The sequence below is a fragment of the Tympanuchus pallidicinctus genome, unplaced genomic scaffold (assembly GCF_026119805.1).
Source record: "Tympanuchus pallidicinctus isolate F22 unplaced genomic scaffold, pur_lepc_1.0 scaffold22, whole genome shotgun sequence".
Classification (NCBI taxonomy): Eukaryota; Metazoa; Chordata; class Aves; order Galliformes; family Phasianidae; genus Tympanuchus; species Tympanuchus pallidicinctus.
The window spans coordinates 38,601,962-38,616,190 of NW_026294739.1; the positions used below are offsets into that span (position 1 = coordinate 38,601,962).

Below are 14,229 nucleotides of genomic sequence, written 5' to 3' on the forward strand. Positions count from 1 at the left end.
GCAGAAGCTGTGCTGTGCCTCCGATGCGTATTTCATTCCTAGTCAATAGGCATTTGAGCTAGTTAATAAATTTTTAACAACACTGTAGACTAGACAGGGTCATCAGCCATTCAAAGAAACAACAGTTCGGTTGTCAGTAGAGTGTTAATTTCTTTCACTTCCAACTGACCTTAACATAGATTTCAAGATTAGTATTGCAGTGTTTCGCCTCTCTTGTTAAAAAATGATAAACATAGATTTGCAACTTTTTGCCTTTGAGATATTTAGATTCCCCGTCAATATTCTGCTGGCTTTTCCTCCAGCCTTGCTCTGCTTCGCTGTTCAAGGCTCCTAGAGAAGAAATACCGTCTGTTTTCACTCTCTAATGCAGCAAAGGTGCAAGGTTGAACAACTAGAGCCTAATTAAAGCGCCAGATTGAAAAATCAATACGCATCAATATACACCAGGCATTATACTAAACAGTGGAAAATATTTTGTCAGAGCAGAACTGAGCATGAGCCACTGTGAACTTCTGGTCTTCTTATTTTCTTGTTCTGCTCTTATTTGGATTTGCTAGAGACTGTGCTGTTTGACAACACGCACACAATGACTACTGAGTTGTTTCCCTGTCAAGGAAACCCTATAATTAAACTTTTACACTTGCCCCTCTTTCAAAGTGCTGCTTTAAAAATGCAAAGCTGCTCTCCTTTGCCTTCCAAGCACTTTAATCTGCTTTCCAACTGCCCACCTGAAAAGGCAAGAGTTGTTCTCACTGCTCTCACAGCTACGGACCGCGAAAGCACTTCTGTCCAAAAATGCTCTTAAACATGTGGTTAAGTTGAAGTGGTACTGAGCCAAAGGGATATAAACATCACTGAAGTACTGACTTCACCGCCCTGCACTAGCACAAAACCTCACTGAACAGCCAGCAGTACTTCCTCCTGGTGCCACCAATGCCGATGCCTTCCTTATGGCCACCCTTGAGGGACAGCACAGGACCACCCTGGCCACCAGCAGTCCCCATTCGGCTGCGTTTGCTGGCCACGCTCTGCTTCTTGATGCATGTTAAAAACAGTTGGTGGCCAGAAGGACACCCGAGCCAAGGTGAGCTGGTGAAGGAATCCTTTGCTTGTTGAGATAACTCTTAAATTTTAATCAGCACACTCTCTTATTTGCTGCCAAAAATAATTTAGATGATGAATAAATGCATGTGGAGCGCATGCATGGCTGTAATTCAGCCGTGGTCACAAACTCTGCCAATAATGCATGCAGCAGGAAAAAAATTACTTATTGCCTTTAGCACGTGGTAATAAGTCTGGTTTTCTCAAGCTAAAGTCCAGCTTAAGCTAGGCTGAAAGGTTGGCAAGGGTACTGGAAGGAAATTAATGTTTGCTGGTAGGGACCCAAGTGGTGATGAGCTCAGTGAGGTAACACTGAGTGTCAGCAGAGCCACGGGGTGAACTTGACTGCCCCTGAGCTTCTGAACCGTTGCATCTGGAAGGCAGGGAAAGGCTCTGCTGCGGGCACAGCCTACCAGAGAGGGCAGGGAGGGAAGCCCTAGCTCCAGACTCCTCCTGCATTGGCCCTGCTTGGATATGGGGCTGTAGGACATCGCTGGTGAGTGTGCATCTGCACCATGGTCAGCAGTGGCACATGGAGAAGGAGAGGTAGAGATTAAATTTGGGGCAACCTTCAGCCCTGACCTCCTAATTCCACATCCTGTCTTCCCTCGCACCTCATTACTCATTGGCCTGTCGAGCCTGGACTCCAGCCTGCCAGATTAAGGACGGCGAGTTTATTTAAAAGGAAACAAAACAAAAACACGCTAGTTTTCCTCATTCCTGGCAGCCACTGGGATGTCTCCCTGGGCAGGACCACACAGCGAGCAGGCGGTGGCACGCCAACAATTCCCTTGCCCGTCTGCAGCAGCATAGCATCTGGGGGCTGCAGAGCATTTTGGGGGTTGCCCTGGAGCCGGGCTGTTTTCTGTGAGGTCCCTCTGCTCCAAGCCCCGTGGGGACAAGCACTGTCCCCAAGTCCCTTGGGATGGCCTTCTCAACACCTCCCTGACTGCTGTCGGGGGGTTTTGCTTCTTTGCCCGCTTTTGGGGTGGGACAAGTGGCCCCACAGCCAAAGAACAGAGCTGTGATTTTACTTTTCTTCTGCTTTGTCTGAGGGACACCCAGGCTATTTGGGGGCTTTCTGCTCACATTTCACTTCTTTTTTCCAGACGTGGGCTCATGGGTGTTGCCCAGAAGAAGATTTTTTTTTTACTTCTGGTCCAAAATGAGGAAATTCTTAAGCGTAAAATCTGGCTCAGCTGTGACCCATAAAGGACCTCATACTGCTGATGCTTTGTCAGGCAGTCAAGTTACATGATCTAACTGCAGAAATGTAACAGATATAGTTTGTTTGTTTTTTAACTCACTAAAAATGTTTAAATATACAAAGAGGCTTAGAACACTTACAGTCATATCTGAAATTAGAATGTGTGAAAAATGACTTTTTTTTCGTATTTGAACTCATGCAAAACCTTTGCAGTCTCCACGAAGGCACACAGATGCAGCGATGGGACCTCATGATGGATTGTCGGTGTGTGCGTATGGACATGAAACCGTGAACAGAGGAATTTGCACAGGCCAGCATTCAGGTTTCGTTCTGAAACCCCAGCAGAATCAGACCCCAAACTCTGGCTGCTGTTAAACACTAAGGCAGCATGTAGCTTTCCTCTTGCATGGTTTCCCATGTAGTACTGCTGACCTACCTCACTGCAGCTACAGCTGCTCAGGCCCTCACATGCCTTCAGGCTTTCCTTCCGAGAGTGATTCTGGTGCCAGAGGGTTTTGGCAACAGTTGTAATGTGCATGATTATTTCCATTGAGGAAACCATTGGTGATAACAGCAACAAGGAGGTATGCGGGTGTAAGCCACAGCGTGCTGAAGGCATGAGACCATTAGGGTATGTAAGGATAGGCTCCTGATGCTGTCAAAGAGGAAGCAGCTCTGCACGTGAAATAATGTAGGGAAGGGAATATGCTAAACATTGTTTAACCCCCAAGCTGCCCCCTGTGAATAAAGTGTTTCCAAAAGCCTTCAGACTTGGCTTGAGCTAGGTGCTCATTCAGCTAATGAAAAACATTACATGCCCTCTGTCTAACCAGCCTGATATATTCGCTAAGCATTACAGCAAAAGGAGATGCTTTTTGGTCACTTTTGTTGCCATGTTCCCTGATACCAATGTTGATGTTATAAAGTCGAGCAGTATTTTAAGTTGCTGTGATCTTAAATTTTGTTTCCTTGTGCAGCTGCCCAAGCCAGCTTACATGCTGATCAGGATCTGCTGCAGCCTGGGAATAATCTGGCACCAGCTTCTTGGGCAGGCACGTAAATCCTTACTGACATCAATGAACTGAAAAATTCTGAGGCCTGGCAGTGACAAAGGGAATAGTGAATGAGAGCAGTATTTCTTTATATTGATCTACCTTTCCTCATCTACTAATAACACTGGCTGTTTACCCTCTGTAATAAGCTGCGATGGGTGCTATGTGGGTCTTTGCTTTCCAGTTCTCCAGTGCCAGTACACAAAAACCAAGAAACCTCCCAGAAAATAAGCTGGCTAGGACTAGATAAAATTAAGTGCATTAATATTGTTAATGTTTGCAATTCAAACTCTTGTTAGACACATTTAGACACTGATTTTATACCTAAGAATTCCTCCAATCAATACTTAGTGTCTTCAATTCGGTCTACCCGATGGGAAGAGCAGATTCCCTGAAAGAGAAGGGAAAGGATGGGTTCCCCAAAGCCCCACAGCCACGTAGGGAAGCTGGGCAGATGCTGATGCCTTTGTCTTTGTCCCAGTCCGTCACTTTATGGAGGAAATTGGAGTTGATTCTGTTCTTTGGATTTCTGTTTTTAATGGTACTTCTCAAGCTATTTCTGTGCATCATCAAAGGCAGCAACAAAGGTAAGCAATTAAGCCCAAAATATAATTTTTCATCAGTTTCTCAATCAAGATTTGGTATGCTTTAAAGAAACGACTGTTTCTGAGAAGCACCTAAATACAGGATGATTTTATTTCCTGAGGAAAGTGCAGAGTGTGATAAGTGGATGCAACAGAAATTGGCAAGATGATGGAAAAAACTATTAGGAACAAGGATTTAAGAACTCTAGTAGGCATCCACACAACACATAGTTGAACTGTGGAACTCAGTACCCCAGGATGCTGTGGATATAAAAAATGTCTATGGCCTTAAAAAGGGATAACAAAAAGTAATGGATGAAATAAAAATCCATCAAGGATTTTTATCCATCAAGCCAAAGCATGATACCGGCTCTGACTCAGTTAATGAGAGCTGCTGAAGTCAAAGCCAGGAACCTGAGATATGGGGGCAGTGGTATGGAGATTTTCTTTTGTGGTCTCTATCCTAAGTGCATGCTGATGGAGAAGGAAAAATGTCCTTCCTAAACAAGACGCTTGGTCTGATCCTTATACAACCAATCTAAAATAAGGCAGCGATTAAAAAAGTACAAGCAGTGATACATACCTTATGAATAGATGCCTGCCCTTCTGACACAAGACTGTGTAGGTACTGGTATGGTCCTGAGCGATTAAGCTGATGTTAAGTGCTCCTTGAAAGTCAGCTGTGTTATGCTGTTTAGCATAAGAGCTTTTTGCAGGGATCCTTAGAGTTCATGCCAGTGGATTGGCACAGCAGTGGGAGGCAGCCAAACAAACCAGAAGGCATTTTCTGTGGGAAAATGCAAAGTTTCCATTTGTTTGATAGCTCTGAGTCAGGCAAGTCAAATGTCTATTAAATGTTTTAAAGTTATTAATCAGATAGAGAAAATACTTCCCAGGAAAATAGGATTTTCTCTGGGGTTGAGAAGCCCTGTGCAATGGGTTCAGCTGCACTGAGCACCTTCAGGAGGACCCAGGCCAGGGCCTACCTGTGCCACCCACAGCAAAAGGCGTGCCTAAGTCTGAGCACTGCTTCAGCTAACAACTCTCCACCCCAAAGCAATCACAGGTGGTATGGGCTGACCCCAGCCCAGGAATCAGGTGGCTGAGGGAGCCCAAGGCATCTCAGTATACACTACTGGCCCACTGTCAGAGATTACTGCTCTCACTCCCCAAGTCCCATCCTTGCCATCCAGAGTACAATTTAAATGTGTCTTAAATTACAGCAATTTCGGAGGGTTTTTCTAAACTGGTCACAGATGCACAAACTCTACCCTCACAAGTCCTTTATACCCTACACCTGGTGAAATAGAGGCTGGCCAGTCAAGATGAAAAACCTACCCCCACCCCTGCTCCTTTTACCTTTATACAGTTTGCTGGTGCAGTAGGAGGGTCCTGTGAGAATGCGAGGCTGTTGCTCCCCTCCTTTTCATGCTTGGGGTATCCAGCACTTCCCCTGGAGTACTCTCTCATGGTCTGCATTTCAGCTGGAACAGGACAGAGAGGTTGAGGACTCATTAAAAACTGAGGCAGAATGGGAGCCTGCAAAGAGCTACGTCCATCCCAAGAACAGAAGCAAAGTGGGACAGGCTAAATCAAATGCATTGAAGAAAATCTGCACGGATACATCTACCAAGGAAAATACATACATTAATAGAAGCAGAGATTTAGGTGAAACTAAGGCAACTGCCTTAAATTCACCACAGTTGCCTTTCCAGTAGTTCACTGATTTTCCCCCACTGTAGTCTCTCATGTTTACTTTGGCATTTGTAGGGAAAATGTCATCGGAGTGCTGCTGTGAGTGTGCCCTGCTGTATGATGTTGAGCTGTTCCAGTACCACAGCAGCTATTTTCCAACAGATTAACATTCAGATACTGGGAGAGTTCATCCAGTTCACATAAATCTGCATAGAAATTTTATTAACTTATAACTTCTATTTGGTGGGCCACCTACAAAATGAAAACAGATTTCTTACATTCTTGTAAGATAGAAGAGACAAAATTAAAAAAAGAAAAAGCCTATGAAAACATATGCCTTGCTGAAAAAATGAAAGCACTAATCTTTCAAACAGTGGCATTTGCGTTCCCAGCGCCTCCAAATAAAAACAACAACTTAATTGTCTACTTACTGGATTCATTTTTTCCTTGTTTGGCTGAGGAGAAACATGCCAGCGGGAAGAAAAAATGGATGCGAGCAAAATTAAGGCCCTGGGTTGGCACTTGGGAGATCTGGTTTCAGTTCCTGGCTCTGTCAAACACTTCCTATGTGACCTTGTAAATGTCACTTTTGAGCATGTAAAACCATCTGGCCTGATCTAGTGAAACATGTATTTAATTTTAAGATGCAAGTAGTTCCACTTACGTCTCACACGCCTAAATTTAAAGACATGTTTACATGCCGTGCTGGTTGGGAGCCACAAGGCATGGCCACTGCCAGGGCAGAGCGCTGCCCCGCTGGCGGCTTCAGGATCCCCATTTTGTCCCTTTTTGCCCCAGGTTTGTAGAGCAGAGGCAGCCACCCTCCTGCTGAGTGCAGCACCAGCATGGTAAGCTCTCGTGCTCAGCACGGGAGTAATACAAATAATTCACATCGAGGAAAGCTGTGGATTCGGATGCTGTTGTTGTAAATAAAATCTGCATTTAGGCGCTGAAATAGTGGCCTGATTTGTAGAGTTGCTGAGCAACCAAAGCTCATAAAATCAAGAGCCCACGAACGCTTTGTACTTCAGAAAATCAGGTCAGTTATTTGGAGGCTAGAAACAGAAACTGAACCCCGATTTCAGTGCTTGAACATCTGCCCTCGTGTGTCTCCAGGTGCACTCTGATGCTCTGTCCCTTGTCATCGTAAGCAGCCGTACCCACAAACACTGCATAAAGCTGAGATTCAGAAGTAAAAATACCATCATTTAACCATTTCATTGTTTTCTAAATGTAATTAAAAAGACGAGTTCCACTGAGACATTCTAAATATATGTATATAATATACATATGTGTAGACACATGTTTCTAATGTAAATGGTATATATAATGTTATTTTATGGCATAGCAGATGTTTCTTAATTCCCTCCCACCGCACACTGAAGCAAGATTATGCCAGGCTATTTTATTATGAATAATGTGCTTGCTCCATCATTAAGAGGGTTATTAAAGGCATAAACAAACTTTTATGCCCTGCTTTTCAACAGCTGCTGGTGGTCTACAAAGCGATAATCCTGCTTTCAGCGAATATTCTTAGACTTAAAAATAAATAAGGACAAAATAAATACACGGCACAGGCACCCAGGCTGACTTGTGAGAGGGCAGACTGTAGGAGTGACATCTCAGCGCCACGGAGGTGGAGGTGGCACTGCTTCTGAGCCAAAGCCTCAGACCGTGGGCTGGAAATGAGATGATTGCTCCGTGCATTGCCCCTGCCCACCGCCACATGGGAACTCCTGTCCTAAGCAAACGAGCCTGACTGGCATTTATTTCAGTGCTGAGAGCAGGAGAGCAAAAATTCGAGAGCAAAAAAGCGAATGCTGGCTTTAAATAAACAGATAAACATCTTGCAAAAATACAGCGCGCACAGTAGCTGTTTTTTTCCTTCCTAATTAATTATGTGGCAGAGACACGGCTGCAGATCCTGTAGCCTTAGCTTTGAAGAAAATCAGCTGAGTAGGTTTTATAACTTCAAACAAAAGGGTAGGACGGGACAATAAAGGTTACGTGGCCGTGTTCCGTCTCAGGCGCTATCGCTGTTAATTTAAACGGATGTGACCCCTACACGACAAAGCTCCAAAGGTGTACGGGGAAGAAGGTTTATTCTTATAAATAGGACCGATGCCAGGTCAAGCAGGCCCCCTCACTTTGGACTTCCTAAAGAAAACAGCTTCAGACAGCTGAGCAAAAGAGTTATGGAGAGTGCTGAGATAGGAAATATCCACGGTTCCTGATATATTATGGTTGGCCCAGGAAACAAGGAAGCTGAGAGCCAAAGGTAGTCCTAAAGGTGCTAAACTGCACAGCGCTAATGTACACAACAACATCCTCATACAAGCAGATGTTTAAAGAAAAGAAGGGGGAAGGGGAGCTGGGAATGGCATTTAGGCCACGTTGCACTCACCCTAGGGAGGAAAACTAAAAAGGGAGAATGTGGAACCAATTTTCAAGCTTGAGCAACTGAAAGTCTATTAAATGATTCTGTCATCAACATGAGATGAGAAAAAAAGTAATAATTTATACAACAAATTGGGTAATTGTAGCTGCACGGACAAATGATATTTCTTCCTTGATAACTGAATAAACATTGTTACAAGAGGAAGGTTAGAAGGAAATAGCCACTTTGGTGAACTACAAGCACCAGGTCTCTGCTTCTGTTTGTGTCAAACGAAAGGCACTGCAGGCTGAAGGGCATAAAGCTCCTGATCACAAACAAATACTCTGAGCTGCTTAGGGGATTTTTTTTTCAGAAACTGAGCTGATGAAGATGGGCTCAGCTTCACGTAACTACAAGCAATCTCAGCCCAATTTCTGTATCACGTCAAATTTAAATCAGTTTCTCTTGAAGATACAGCAGCGCAAACTGGAGGAATTAACAGCAATAATATGCCTTAATTACCACTTAATTAATTTACTGAAACTATTATTTTCTTAAACGTAAGCTGCATAAAAAGCAACAAAACAAACAGGACAAACCTGGAGTGGGTGCATCCAAGAACCACGCAGCGGGATTGCCGTGGGCACAGCCGTGACACCGGGCTGTTGGGCAGAACCTTCCAACTGAGCGCTGCATACATCAACAGTCAGCCAGGGCTGCACCTGAAGCACACAGGCAGCCCAGCAGCCGGAGCACACGTGGGAACACGTGCACGGCGGCCACATTCCGGAGCTTCAGGGCCTTGGTGCTGTATTTTCTTTTCTGCCACAGCCTTCCTGCGGGACGCCTGTGGCCTTTGCATTGTTCTGGGCAGAGCCGTGCTGGGTTGTGCCTCGGGGAGCAGCCCCAGCAGCCCTTCCTGAGGGGTCACTGCTGAGAACAAACCCTTAAACAGCCCACCTGGCCCGAGGACACGCAGCATGTAGGCCTGGCCTCCAAACTTGTTAGCCTTCAGGTTGGGGGAAAGCCACGTATGTTTCTTTACAAGGCTTGCCTAAAGCACAAGCACAGTTAGAAACTCACCTTCCATGGGAAATGATGGAGGCAGTACCGGCGTGCGGCCACACCATCTGGCTGTGAAGGTGCCCAGCAGTGCCTCGCTTACAGCTGCGCAGTGGAACGGAAGGGATCGGGAGCGCAGGCTGTCGGATTGCTGTGGGCTGTTGGGTTGCTGGGGTGTCCACAGGACACAGGCTGCAGGGGCCACACGTGCTGGAAGGCCAAGCGCTGGCTCCTCTGCTGCAGGCTGGGCCTTGAGGAGCCGAAACAAGAGGAGGTACAAAGGAACACGGGGCTGTGCTAGGATCAGTTTCCTGTTTGATGTCTTTCTGTGTAACCGCTCTCTATCCGAACGCAGGCATGTGTGTAAACAGCGCCAGTCCCCCGTGACTGAAATGAAAAATAATAAAAATATATTTACATGACTTTAACATTAGGCTATTAGAAAGCTGCAGTCAGTACAACAGAGAGGAGAAAAATTTACAAAGAATGATTTGCATAGCAAACGCATTTCACAGTTGTTTTGGACAAATGCCCTCGGTAAATATGTTTAAAGTCATGTACAACAAGAATATTTTATCACAAGTAGCCATGTTTTAATAAACACTTCGTCTTTTGGTATTTCATTCTTTCTCATCATAATAATAGAAATATAACACCATATATCACTGTAAAACACATTTCCACATAAACGCTGATAAGCACAAAATATTTTTCATCATTTACATTTTAACTGTAATAATATATGGCAGGATTAAAGCTGCATCCATCATGTGTCTAACTAACCTTGCTGTAATGAATTTTTAAATGTAATGGTTTCTGTCACAAAGTAAAATCATACATAATATCTTTTGACACAGTATGCTGGCGTACGCGAGGTTTTAAAATGTAAATGCAACTTCATTTTTAATTAGATTTATAAACTCTAATCGCTATTTTCTTTTTTGTAAACCAAAAGGAGAAAGAAAAAACGTGGGGCTGCGCAAAGCCTGCAAGTTTTTCCTTAAGGTACGGCGCTGTTGGAAGCGGGCACGCACCCAGCTGTGCTGCAGGAACAAAGGCTGGGCACCGCGCACCCACCTCGTGCCACCGCCAGGAGCCGGCCGGCGGAGCTGCAAGGACAGCAAGGACAGCAAGGACAGCCCGTCCCCAGCCCTTACCCAGCGCAGCAAACAGCCCGGCTCAGAGAGGAGAATCATTAAAAATAATTTGCAGGAGCTTTCTGTTCAGCGAGCCCTTTTTTTTTGATACAATATTTCCTTCAGTGATTATCGCCGCGGACATGTTCTGCCATATGGATGGAGCCGGGCGAGGAGGCGGCTCAATACCTGAGTGGTTAATTAAGAGCTGTTGCTGGGCCACAAGAAGCAGGTTTGAAATCCCTCTTCACTCACCGACAATGAGTAGCTTTTTTAGCAGCAGCAGTCACTGGGGACAGCCAGAAGCGCAGGGTAATTATTTGAGATAACATAGAGCTGAAGAGCGCGTGTGCGCGCCCATGTGTGCGAGGGGGAGCGCGCCGGCGAGAGGGCAACGCTACAGAAAGTTTACAATAAAAAGGTCAACATCTCCTACTTTTCTGTACAGTGTCGGCAGTCTGTGATGCCTTTTTAGAGCGAATGACAATCTTTTTTTTTCCCACTTAAAAAACCGAATCTCTTATTTGGTATTCAAACGTGGCAATTGTGAGCGTGGGGCAGCTGGGCCAACCTGAACGAGCCATGCTCACGTTATCGGCGCGGATGCTGAAATGAATTTGACTGCACTGTTGCAAAGAAGCAGTAATTCCAACATTAACTCACGGAAACCCTGCGTGCTCTCAAGAACAAAGGAGAAAAGTGTTGAAACAAAAGCCGTGAATGAAATGAAGAACGTCCTTAACACAGACATTTAGGGCTAAATTCCCAGCACACTGCCACAGGAACAGCAGAGACTGTTGGCTTTAACCAAGGGACTCACTTCAGTCAGATGAATGTCTGGGCTCTGGCCACCACACTGCTTGTGATTGGGGGCACCTGGGGGTACCAGTGAGGCCCTTCACAACATCAGTGGTTCTCCAGCAGAGATGTTCAGGGATGCTCTTGCAGCAATGCATCCCACTCACTAGTTTTCCCAAATGACAACAAGCAGCAAGGCAGCTTACAAAGATGTATTTTCAACAGTGCTTCATCTCTGAAGCACAGGACCAAGCTGCCATTCCAGCCCACCATGCCCAGTATTCAGATAGAATGCAAACTGTGAAGCAATACACTGAGGACCATTTCATTTCTCAGAGCTGCAGAGAGTATGAGCATCCTTTCTTTAACCATCAAAGCTCATCTACATCAGGAGCTCAGAATGCTATTTCCCTGTTTGTTTGTTTCTAAGAAAGCCTTTCTACTCCTTTACTGAGCAGCCAAATGATGAAACCTCAGTCATACGTTTTTGGCATTTCCAGAAAATCCCACATGTGATTTCCAACTTAGGAGGCTTAAATCTCCATCCAAACAGGCACTGTGTGCAGCTCACACAAGCGCTTAGCTTTATGCTGTAGGGTAAAAATAAATTCAGGAGAGAGAACCTTCATCCTCCTTCTCTCTACCTCCATTTTCACATCCTCTCAGATGCTGGGAACAGCTGACCCAGAACGACAGGAGACTTTAAGCAGAGGCAATGGGAGGACATGCAGTTACTGGGCATCAACCACAGACCCAAACATCCGTCAGAGGGGGACATGGCGTACCTGTGCCCCTGCTCTTTCCCAAGGCAGATCTTGCAACCTTTGATGTTCCTCCAGTGCAAACAATACCACTCCAGCAGCGGCACTTTTGCCAGTGTAACTGTCTCAGCTTTGTTTAGAGCCTGCCCAATATGTTAATTATCTTCTTTACCTCAGTGGCATTATACTGTCAAACCATACAACAGTCTTTAGAAAATAAAAGCTAACACCCTAAGCTGCTGTACCCGGATCCCATAATATCTATTCACTGACAATGCCTGAGCTGTCAGATCAGAAGAAGCTTCATTCGAATAAAGGTGGGCAGATGTGTGATAATGAGACAGAAGCATACAGATGCTAATATAACTGTTCAGCAGAGCAGGCTCGTCTTCGTTAGGCAGACCCAGGTAGCAGCTGCAGACTGTCAGACACTGGAATGCTGCTTTCTCTTGATTCTCATTTAAGATCAGCTTCGTTCGCTGTCTGTCAGTGAACTTTTCCCTCACAGGAGCCTGGACCCCTAGGTGATCAGTCACATTTCGACATAACTAGATGTCAAAAGAAGTTTAAGTTGTATGACGAACTGTGATGCATTCCCTGTGCTGGCTGGCAGTCTCAGCCCTCCAAGGCGTCTTGTTAATGATCCACCTGGAAACTCTAGAGTATTTCCCGTATTTTGTTTTCTTATTAAAATACTGGCTAAGCCTTTGTCAATATCCATGTCAGCAACTGTAAGCTCAAGACAATATTATCACAAGCATAATTTGATTTAAAAATGGAGCGCTGGACCGACGCTGACCAGGCAGCAGGAGACACGCAGGGAGCGAGAAGGATGCAAGCGTTCAGCTGCTGTGATTTAGCATCATCAATTAAAACAAAATATTGCTGATTTTCTCCAGGGCAGAGGCAGGGGAAATGTAACTGAAGTTGCCCTATGCAATACGTCTGCAGCCAGGCAGCCAGCTCTGCTGATGAACACAACCAGGAATAAGATAATGGGAATCTCCGCAGACGAGCACACAATTCAAAAGCTCGGAAACACAAATAACCCGAGACTGCCACTGCACGTAGTGCTGGAACCTTTGAACCGGGAGTCTCAACTCCAGTAGCCTTTCATCTGTTGCTCAGAGCTGTTTACCCGCTCACACTCCTGTTTCAGAGAGCAGACAGGCAGAGGCTATTTTACATAACGTACACACGTGCACACACAGTGCAGTGAACTCTCTTACCACAGTTGTGCAGCAAGGCCGGATATCAGCTGGTGCTCAGTCATGTCACACCAGTCTTCACATTCCTTCTCAACTCCCTTTCTTGCTTCTCGGCATTTGAATTTCAACATCACAACTCTCTTTATGCACCTGGGTACAATTAACAGGTTTCCTACGTTCTTAAATTTCTGAATTAAAAGGCCACAGGAGAGACATTTGATGATTTATGAGATTCTTCCTTTTCTTTTTTGGGGTGGGTGCATTGCACGATGTGTATCAGCCTGACGTTGCATTATGTTTTCATTCGTGAGCAGTTATCATTGGATTAACAGAATTGCTGAAATCACAAAATCCAAAATTTCGCTATTCCTCCCAACCAAGCCTGTAGCACTTCAAGGGAACACAAGAAAGCAGGCAGCTCCATCCACGTTTGCGTGAAGGTTTCTGGCATCTCCAGGGCTGTGGGAAGGCCACAGGGATAGGCAGGTCCCACACCACGGAGCCTCTGGCGTGAGCCACTGCTGTGCACATTTGTTCCGTACACACAAACCCAGCTTCTAATGGTGATGAAGAGTAGATTTGGCAATCCGGTGCTTTCTCTGCTTTCCCTGTATCAATATAATTCTTAATTAAACACTCCTCATGGCCAGTTGATATTCACTAATACTTTCTAATATAAAACAAGATGTCTCCCCCTAGATTCTGGTGTTTAGTAGCCTGAAGCTCATTAGTGCCTGTGTTCTCACCCAGGAGTTTTAAATATTTAACTAGCTAGGATTCTTTCAAGAGGTCTTAACCTTATAATTTGTAATAACTTGGGGATCTCATATCTGAAGTGTAAGTTATTAAAAATGTTTCTTCCCTTCACCCTGCATTGATTTCCTACTTCTAGCAATCACGCTAAGAGCTATTAGGCCAAACAACTGCAGCTGCCTATTTATTTCATTGTAGTAAAACACAAGTGATGATAATAGATTTCCTAATAGAGATTGATCTTGCACAAAAGTCAAAAACAATGCACGTACCGCCTGGGCATACGGTGCATTATGCATTATGCACTGCATGGTTAAAATCGTGCAGCTACAGAATAATACAGGAAGGCCCACAAAAATGAGCGTGCTGACTGATAATATCTTTGCATGGAAGCACATTACTTCTGTTGCTTGTAATGGCCTGAACATGTGATACAAGTAAATTTTGTCTAAAAATTATCTCAGGACCACCTAATGTGCTCTGATGCTACTGAAT

The 14,229-nt window shown here is 44.9% G+C and overlaps 1 long non-coding RNA gene across 7 annotated transcripts in view; it reads right to left on the reverse strand.

Moving 5' to 3' along the window:
* The window catches only part of LOC128081819 (uncharacterized), a 228,209-nt gene that overhangs the window by 17,454 nt on the left and 196,526 nt on the right, over window positions 1-14,229 (reverse strand). For 3 of the 7 annotated variants that reach the window (XR_008207415.1, XR_008207410.1, XR_008207413.1), the window contains 4 exons: window positions 9,100-9,328; window positions 5,304-5,428; window positions 4,528-4,731; window positions 1-3,751 (listed from right to left, as the gene is read on the reverse strand). The exon at window positions 1-3,751 is cut by the window's left edge. This is a non-coding gene — a long non-coding RNA (uncharacterized LOC128081819). The remainder of the gene's footprint in view (window positions 3,752-4,527; window positions 4,732-5,303; window positions 5,429-9,099; window positions 9,329-14,229) is intronic. The other 4 variants (XR_008207416.1, XR_008207411.1, XR_008207414.1 and 1 more) reach the window with 2 other exon arrangements.